Genomic DNA, 10,668 nt, shown 5'->3' on the forward strand with positions numbered 1-10,668 from the left:
AACAAGAGAAAGCGTTTCAGTTATTGAAGAAAAAGCTAACTACGGCACCTATATTGTCATTACCTGAAGGGAATGATGATTTTGTGATTTATTGTGACGCATCAAAGCAAGGTCTCGGTTGTGTATTAATGCAACGAACGAAGGTGATTGCTTATGCGTCTAGACAATTGAAGATTCACGAGCAAAATTATACGACGCATGATTTGGAATTAGGCGCGGTTGTTTTTGCATTAAAGACTTGGAGGCACTACTTATATGGGGTCAAAAGTATTATATATACCGACCACAAAAGTCTTCAACACATATTTAATCAGAAACAACTGAATATGAGGCAGCGTAGGTGAATTGAATTGTTGAATGATTACGACTTTGAGATTCGTTACCACCCGGGGAAGGCAAATGTGGTAGCCGATGCCTTGAGCAGGAAGGACAGAGAACCCATTCGAGTAAAATCTATGAATATAATGATTCATAATAACCTTACTACTCAAATAAAGGAGGCGCAACAAGGAGTTTTAAAAGAGGGAAATTTAAAGGATGAAATACCCAAAGGATCGGAGAAGCATCTTAATATTCGGGAAGACGGAACCCGGTATAGGGCTGAAAGGATTTGGGTACCAAAATTTGGAGATATGAGAGAAATGGTACTTAGAGAAGCTCATAAAACCAGATACTCAATACATCCTGGAACGGGGAAGATGTACAAGGATCTCAAGAAACATTTTTGGTGGCCGGGTATGAAAGCCGATGTTGTTAAATACGTAGGAGAATGTTTGACGTGTTCTAAGGTCAAAGCTGAGCATCAGAAACCATCAGGTCTACTTCAACAACCCGAAATCCCGGAATGAAAATGGGAAAACATTACCATGGATTTCATCACTAAATTGCCAAGGACTGCAAGTGGTTTTGATACTATTTGGGTAATAGTTGATCGTCTCACCAAATCAGCACACTTCCTGCCAATAAGAGAAGATGACAAGATGGAGAAGTTAGCACGACTGTATTTGAAGGAAGTCATCTCCAGACATGGAATACCAATCTCTATTATCTCTGATAGGGATGGCAGATTTATTTCAAGATTCTGGTAGACATTACAGCAAGCATTAGGAACTCGTCTAGACATGAGTACTGCCTATCATCCACAAACTGATGGGCAGAGCGAAAGGACGATACAAACGCTTGAAGAAATGCTACGAGCATGTGTTATTGATTTCGGAAACAGTTGGGATCGACATCTACCGTTAGCAGAATTTTCCTACAACAACAGCTACCATTCAAGCATTGAGATGGCACCGTTTGAATCACTTTATGGTAGAAAGTGCAGGTCTCCGATTTGTTAGAGTAAAGTGGGGGATAGACAGATTACGGGTCCGGAGATTATACAAGAAACTACCGAGAAGATCATCCAAATTCAACAACGGTTGAAAACCGCCCAAAGTCGACAAAAGAGCTACGCTGACATTAAAAGAAAAGATATAGAATTTGAAATTCGAGAGATGGTCATGCTTAAAGTTGCACCTTGGAAAGGTGTTGTTCGATTTGGTAAACGAGGGAAATTAAATCCAAGGTATATTGGACCATTCAAGATTATTGATCGTGTCGGACCAGTAGCTTACCGACTTGAGTTACCTCAACAACTCGCGGCTGTACATAACACTTTCCACGTCTCGAATTTGAAGAAATGTTTTGCTAAAGAATATCTCACTATTCCGTTAGATGAAATCCAAATCAACGAAAAACTTCAATTCATCGAAGAACCCGTCGAAATAATGGATCGTGAGGTTAAAAGACTTAAGCAAAACAAGATACCAATTGTTAAGGTTCGATGGAATGCTCGTAGAGGACCCGAGTTCACCTGGGAGCGTGAAGATTAGATGAAAAAGAAATACCCGCATCTATTTCTAGAAGATTCGTCAACACCTTCAACTGTTTAAAATTTCGGGACGAAATTTATTTAACGGGTAGGTACTGTAGTGACCCGAACTTTTCCATGTTTATATATATTAATTGAGATTGATATTTATATGATTAAATGTTTCCAACATGTTAAGCAATCAAACTTGTTAAGACTTGATTAATTGAAATATGTTTCATATAGACAATTGACCACCCAAGTTGACCGGTGATTCACGAACGTTAAAACTTGTAAAAACTATATGATGACATATATATGGATATATATATAGTTAACATGATACTATGATAAGTAAACATATCATTAAGTATATTAACAATGAACTACATATGTAAAAACAAGACTACTAACTTAATGATTTTTAAACGAGACATATATGTAACGATTATCGTTGTAAAGACATTTAATGTATATATATCATATTAATAGATATTCATACATGATAATATCATGATAATATAATAATTTAAAATCTCATTTGATATTATAAACATTGGGTTAACAACATTTAACAAGATCGTTAACCTAAAGGTTTCAAAACAACACTTACATGTAACGACTAACGATGACTTAACGACTCAGTTAAAATGTATATACATGTAGTGTTTTAATATGTATTTATACACTTTTGAAAGACTTCAATACACTTATCAAAATACTTCTACTTAACAAAAATGCTTACAATTACATCCTCGTTCAGTTTCATCAACAATTCTACTCGTATGCACCCGTATTCATACTCGTACAATACACAGCTTTTAGATGTATGTACTATTGGTATATACACTCTAATGATCAGCTCTTAGCAGCCCATGTGAGTCACCTAACATATGTGGGAACCATCATTTGGCAACTAGCATGAAATATCTCATAAAATTACAAAAATATGAGTAATCATTCATGACTTATTTACATGAAAACAAAATTACATATCCTTTATATCTAATCCATACACCAACGACCAAAAATACCTACAAACACTTTCATTCTTCAATTTTATTCATCTAATTGATCTCTCTCAAATTCTATCTTCAAGTTCTAAGTGTTCTTCATATATTCTACAAGTTCTAGTTACATAAAATCAAGAATACTTTCAAGTTTGCTAGCTCACTTCCAATCTTGTAAGGTGATCATCCAACCTCAAGAAATCTTTGTTTATTACAGTAGGTTATCATTCTAATACAAGGTAATAATCATATTCAAACTTTGGTTCAATTTCTATAACTATAACAATCTTATTTCAAGTGATGATCTTACTTGAACTTGTTTTCGTGTCATGATTCTGCTTCAAGAACTTCGAGCCATCCAAGGATCCGTTGAAGCTAGATCCATTTTTCACTTTTCCAGTAGGTTTATCCAAGGAACTTAAGGTAGTAATGATGTTCATAACATCATTCAATTCATACATATAAAGCTATCTTATTCGAAGGTTTAAACTTGTAATCACTAGAACATAGTTTAGTTAATTCTAAACTTGTTCGCAAACAAAAGTTAATCCTTCTAACTTGACTTTTAAAATCAACTAAACACATGTTCTATATCTATATGATATGCTAACTTAATGATTTAAAACCTGGAGACACGAAAAACACCGTAAAACCGGATTTACGCCGTCATAGTAACACCGCGGGCTATTTTGGGTTAGTTAATTAAAAACTATGATAAACTTTGATTTAAAAGTTGTTATTCTGAGAAAATGATTTTTATTATGGACATGAAACTATATCCAAAAATTATGGTTAAACTCAAAGTGGAAGTATGTTTTCTAAAATGGTCATCTAGACGTCGTTCTTTCGACTGAAATGACTACCTTTACAAAAACGACTTGTAACTTATTTTTCCTACTATAAACCTATACTTTTTCTGTTTAGATTCATAAAATATAGTTCAATATGAAACTATAGCAATTTGATTCACTCAAAACGGATTTAAAATGAATAAGTTATGGGTAAAACAAGATTGGATAATTTTTCTCATTTTAGCTACGTGAAAATTGGTAACAAATATATTCCAACCATAACTTAATCAACTTGTATTGTATATTATGTAATCTTGAGATACCATAGACACGTATACAATGTTTCGACCTATCATGTCAACACATCTATATATATTTCGGAACAACCATAGACACTCTATATGTGAATGTTGGAGTTAGCTATACAGGGTTGAGGTTGATTCCAAAATATATATAGTTTGAGTTGTGATCAATACTGAGATACGTATACACTGGGTCGTGGATTGATTCAAGATAATATTTATCGATTTATTTCTGTACATCTAACTGTGGACAACTAGTTGTAGGGTACTAACGAGGACAGCTGACTTAATAAACTTAAAACATCAAAATATATTAAAAGTGTTGTAAATATATTTTGAACATACTTTGATATATATGTATATATTGTTATAGGTTCGTGAATCAACCAGTGGCCAAGTTTTACTTCCCGACAAAGTAAAAATCTGTGAAAGTGAGTTATAGTCCCACTTTTAAAATCTAATATTTTTGGGATGAGAATACATGCAGGTTTTATAAATGATTTACAAAATAGACACAAGTACGTGAAACTACATTCTATGGTTGAATTATCGAAATCGAATATGCCCCTTTTTATTAAGTCTGGTAATCTAAGAATTAGGGAACAGACACCCTAATTGACGCGAATCCTAAAGATAGATCTATTGGGCCTAACAAACCCCATCCAAAGTACCGGATGCTTTAGTACTTCGAAATTTATATCATATCCGAAGGGTGTCCAGGAATGATGGGGATATTCTTATATATATGCATCTTGTTAATGTCGGTTACCAGGTGTTCATCATATGAATGATTTTTATCTCTATGTATGGGATGTGTATTGAAATATGAAATCTTGTGGTCTATTGTTACGATTTGTTATATATAGGTTAAACCTATAACTCACCAACATTTTTGTTGACGTTTTAAGCATGTTTATTCTCAGGTGATTATTAAGAGCTTCCGCTGTCGCATACTTAAATAAGGACAAGATTTGGAGTCCATGTTTGTATGATATTGTGTAAAAACTGCATTCAAGAAACTGATTTCGATGTAACATATTTGTATTGTAAACCATTATGTAATGGTCGTGTGTAAACAGGATATTTTAGATTATCATTATTTGATAATCTACGTAAAGCTTTTTAAACCTTTATTGATGAAATAAAGGTTATGGTTTGTTTTAAAATGAATGCAGTCTTTGAAAAACGTCTCATATAGAGGTCAAAACCTCGCAACGAAATCAATTAATATGGAACGTTTTTAATGAATAAGAACGGGACATTTCAGTAGTGCTCATTGGTTTCGTGAGAACGGAAGTGCAGATCCGGCTAAGGCATTATAGACCCTAGAGTAAATGATCTTCTGATCTCGACAGAATCTTGTCTCAAGAATAGTGCGAACCACCGAATTGTGCTCTCGTTACGTTTCTTCTTGGTAGATATGATCGTGAAGAGAATTGATAAAGTCTTGAATGCGTTCTTCTAGGATTTCAACATCATTGTCTTCTCTTTGGAGATAGAGGTTGTGTTCTTCTCGGATAGCCATAATTTGTTCTGTTAAGCGTAGCAAAAAATCAATGGTTGATCTTCGGATGGCTTCGAGAATATCTTCAAATTCATCGGTATCATTGATGAAGGTTATCATGTCTGCGTGTGTGGATATAACTGGAATCCGATCTGAAGAAGAGTCTGGCTCCCCTTGATCTGGTTCGGTTGGAGAGTGTGAGTTATTCAGAATGTCTTCATGTTGCTCTACCTCATCATCATCGGTGTATTTTTCTTCCGAGGATGCGTCTGATGAACGGGTTTCTTGAGTATTCTGATTCTCCATTTTGACACTTGCAGGATCAATTTCTATATCCTTAATCTCAGCCTTGTCGGTCTTCTTCTTGAAGCGAATGATTAAACTGTGATCTTCCATCTTAAGCCTCGTTATTTCTCCATGATGCTCAATGCTTGGAGCGGGTATTGTCGCAGTTTATTTTACGTCTTCCATATACTATTCCTCTTTAGATTCCTCCTCTTCCTCTATTTCTTTGCTGGGTCCTCTTCTTCCATGTTTGGGTCATCTACAGACTGTGATTCGACACCCATCTCGACATCATCGGCTGGTGGTGAAGACTCGTCATCGGAAGTGATCCGTGTGGTGGAAATAGCAAACATCTCTGCATATCCAGAAAGATCAGTTGGTCGGTCAATTTTGAAGGTAACGCTCTCCCCATGTGATCGTAGGATCAAGGTTTGATTGTACACATCAATGACAGTCCTAGCCGTATTCATGAAAAATCTTCCTAACACTACTGGTGTGTGTAGGTCTTCCTTAATATCCATTACTACGAAATCCGTAGGATACAAGAATTTTTCAACTTTCACCAAGACGTTCTCAACTATGCCCTTAGGATATCGAATTGTGTGATTGGCAAGTTGGATTGTCATTTTAGTTGGTGACATGTCTCCTAACTCTAATCTCTTGTAGAGAGAGTAGGGGATTAGGTTGATACTTGCTCATAAATCTGCTAGCGCATGAATGGTTCCAGATTGGTAGATTGAACACAGGAAAACGAATCGGCCCGTATCTCCTAGCTTTGGCGGTAAAGAGTTCCTGAGTAATGCAGAGCATTCTTCACTCAGTGGAATTTTGTTAGATTCTGGTATCCTCTCCTTTGTAGAAAGAAGCCTTCGGATGTATCTCTTTTGGTTGGGAACCTTGGACATAGTGTCCAGGAATCTTCCATCAAGTTTGAAGGAATTAAGCTTGGATGGTTCTTCTTGTAGCCTCCCAGGATAGGGTACACGAACTGGAGTTTCCGAGGTCAGCTTCTGAGTATACGTTGATTTGTTCTTGAGCCTGGCTGACCTCCTCCGTGGTTCTTCCTCTGGGATTACGGAATCCATTTACTTTTCTTCTTCTATGTGGGGATTTTGGATAATATTACTTGGCAATCTTCCCTGCGGTCGGGTTTCAAGGCGTTGTGATAACTGTCCGAGCTGCGTTTCCAAACTCTTGAGCAGAGCCAATTGATTTATCATTAGTATCTCTGTCTGATCTTTCCTAGATGCAGTTCTCTGATTTAGCTATTGTTGTCCTTAAATGAATTGAGTCAACTGATCAGCAGCTCCGAGAGTGGGGTTAGTTGCTTTTGTAATCTGGGTGGTAGGGGAATTTTCCTCAACTGGGGTACCAAAGAGTGGAAGTGGTTGATCGTAGGTCAATTGAGATTGTTGGGCTGGATAAGGTGGATAGCGATAGCGAAAAGGTTGATTGCTTCACTGAAATTGATTAACCCGCGGTGGTTGATTGAATCCGGGATTTGGTGGAGGAGCTGGGTATTGGATGTAACAGACTGAACCGTCAGGGTTTTCTTACTCAACTTGATATTTTTCAGTGGGTTGCGGGTTGGTACAATTAACACAAGCCTGAGCTTGGTTGACCTGCTGCGGTTACGTCTTCAATTCTCCGAGTTGTTTAGCGAGAGATTCCATCTTATCCGTGAGGGATTTGATGGTCTCCGTTTGATTGTTAAGTGCTGAGAGTGGGGCAGATGATGAAGTTATTTCACCACCGTTCCAGTCATGATGATGCATTGTCATGTTCTCGAGCAATTCTCATGCTTCGTCTGCGGTTTGGTTCATCAGATTCCCTTGAGCTACTACATCGATCGTCGTCCTATTATTTACCGTAAGACCATTGTAGAAGGTACATATTTGGGCTGACCGTTCTAGCTGGTGATTAGGGCATTTCTTCAGCAGGGTTTTGAATCGCTCTCATGTAGTGTAAAGAGATTCATCATAACTTTGTTTAAAATTAATGATGTCATTCTTCAGTTTGGTTTGTTTAGAAGGAGGGAAATATTTGGTTAGGAATTTAGTAACCATCTCCGTCCATGACGTGATGGAATCTTTTTCCAGTCCTTCGAACCATGTTTGAGCATGATGAGTGGGAGAATAGGGGAACAAGTATAGCCGAACTATATCTTGTCCTATCCCTGGCTGTTTGTAGGAGTTCGAAAGAGATATGAATTTATCAAGGTGAGAATTAGGATCGTCATTTGGTAATCCATGAAACTGACAACTATTCTGAATGAGCTGGATGATGTGATGTTTTAACTCGAACGAGTGTCCTTGAATCTCTGGAAATCTGATCGGTCCTCCTCGACCTTCAATTGAGGGTTTGGTATTTTCTGCTAAAGTAACGCGTAATGCCATTTGATTTCTGATTCGTGATTCCTTACGTACTTTAGAGATTATTGCGTCTGGATCAGGTACGAATAACAACGGCCCTGGTCTAGATCGGGTTTTGGTCATACACTGGGTATGCCTTTTTGTTTTTAATTTTTAGCAAATAAACTAAAATAATCTAAAGTAAGCTAAACTAGTTTAAGGTAGTCTAATTCTAAAGTAATCTAATTCTAAGGTAATCTAATGTGATCTAATTTAATCTAAGGTAGTCTAAAGTAATCTAATTTAATTAACTAACTATCCTACGGTTGAATATGTTTTTCGTTCTGGCTACTGATTCCCTTGTATTTCAGTAACAGAGCTCCACACGAACTATTCAACAAACCAAGTGGCCAGGCCGACTACGGAGAGGCCGGATCCTTTTGGTCCCAATATAATTGGCGACTGTTTGGAAAATCCAACAACAAAGTCCGTGTATAATTGTCTTTCTTAGACACCACTAAATGCTTGTGAATAAGTTTGATAGAGAGCAGTATTTCCTGATACCAGTTCCCCGGCAGCGGCGCCAAAAACTTATACTCCGCCAGGATCAGCCACTCAGGGGGGAAGGTACTGTTTTAAATTTATATTTAGCGGGGCCTAAATCATACTACTCCTTATATGAGTAAGGGAAGTATGACCTAGAGTCGTATTTTTGAGATAGCAGTAGAATCGAACCTATATTTAAGCGTAAGATAGTTAGGAAGGAGTAGCGTTTACTTATTTTTGGGATTTTCTAATTCATAAGATAGATAAAGTAAATGCGATAAAATTCGTAATTCAGATAAGGTAAAAGTGAGTGCATACTATGACTTCATCAGTTATTCTGTCGAGATTATAGAATGCTGGCTCATGAATAGGCAGAGGCCATGTATTCATTACACTGGTCCTAAACGCCCCTGTCATAAGACATGTCACTGGGTACTGCGTTAGGCTTGAAGATTCTGAATAGACAGCAACGTCCCTTACCCCTGACGCCCGTGCAGTCTGACTACAGGTATACACATTCAGACGGCTCATCCAATTGAGCGACTCGGTTGGGTGACGTATTAACATTCCACAATGGTCTAAACTTTCTTAAGCATAATAGAATACATGGTTTACCATATCCGAGAGACGTGATGTGTTTCAATGCTTTTGTTAATGATTGGTTTTAAAAGATAGTTAGACCCTTAAAAAGAGTTCAACCATAAAGAACAGAATGGCCAAGTCAAGCTGACTTCCATGAACACGTTCGGTTATTCTAACGGTCCAATCCTTTATGTGTCTAAACAAACAGTTCCTTAAATAACTAAGAATCCCTCAAGCTGGGTGCAATGCTTGAGACCGCGTTATGGTGAAGTGTACTGGTCAACACTAACCGGGTTCCATAGCCTTACTTAGCAGAGGTACAGCTTACAACAACCGTTGTGCTTCAGCGTGCACGTACGAAGTTTATATGCTTGGTGACTACACTAGCATGGTCTAGGACCGACAATGTACTAAGGGTCTAGTCAGATGTTTCACTATGAAAGAGTCCTCAGTTGGAATCCAAAGCTTGATAGACTTACTACAACCGGTGTGCCTCAGTCGATCTTATGTTGTATCCGATAGACTTCTCTTACCAAGGGGTGACACAGATAGTGTACTCTGAATCGGGGTTCGCGACTTCCCAATAACAGAGCCTATAACTACGTTCTATTAGTTGGAAAAGCGATTGAGTTTAAAGCATAATCGAAAAGCATTTCAACAGCATACACAAACCATAATATTATTTTGGCATTATAACTACTTACATCATAGCATACACTAAAGATAACTACTCGCTAATCAAGGCAAAAATATCACATAACATAATGATAGAAGACATTATAAAGATAAAGGATAGAAGTACCAGTAGATTAAATGAGTTTCGAATACAAAAGTGACAACTTCAAGACTCCAGACCGCTCCTAATACAATCTTCGGCGTTCTTCTCCGGGTACTAGATTTCCCGCACGGAGTCGAAGGCCTTGAGAGTATGACTAATCTTGTACAAGAGAGAGAAATAAGTGATTTGAAGTGTGTGTTGGAATGAATGACAAAGACCCTTTAAATAAACAAGAATTTTGCCTGCAAACGGCTGGCAAGCCGTTTGGCAAGCCATTTGGCAGGCCATTTGGCAGGCCATTTTTGGCAAGCCGTTTTCTAGGCAAGCCGTTTATCGAGCCCATTTGATTGACCGTTTGGCAGGCCGTTTGCCATACTGGAAAGCCATTTGGCAAGTCGTATGGCAGTCCGTTTGGGAGTGTGGTCAGCCTGATTTCCTTGGATCGTAACTTGATTTCTTGTCTTTCACCGTTTTCGCTCTAGAATCTTCGTTTTAGCTCCGATTCTCTTGATTCTTTTTGCACCGTCTTCATAATTACTTGTTCTTCAATCGTAACTGACGAAGTGGGCCGACAAATTTTAAATCTTTCTTGTTTTTGGGCCTTAATACCGGGGTGAAAACGTGACTTTTTAGCCGATATCAATATTTCAAAGGCTTATTTCCAGAG

Source organism: Rutidosis leptorrhynchoides, chromosome 3 (assembly GCF_046630445.1).
Source record: "Rutidosis leptorrhynchoides isolate AG116_Rl617_1_P2 chromosome 3, CSIRO_AGI_Rlap_v1, whole genome shotgun sequence".
Lineage (NCBI taxonomy): Eukaryota > Viridiplantae > Streptophyta > Magnoliopsida > Asterales > Asteraceae > Rutidosis > Rutidosis leptorrhynchoides.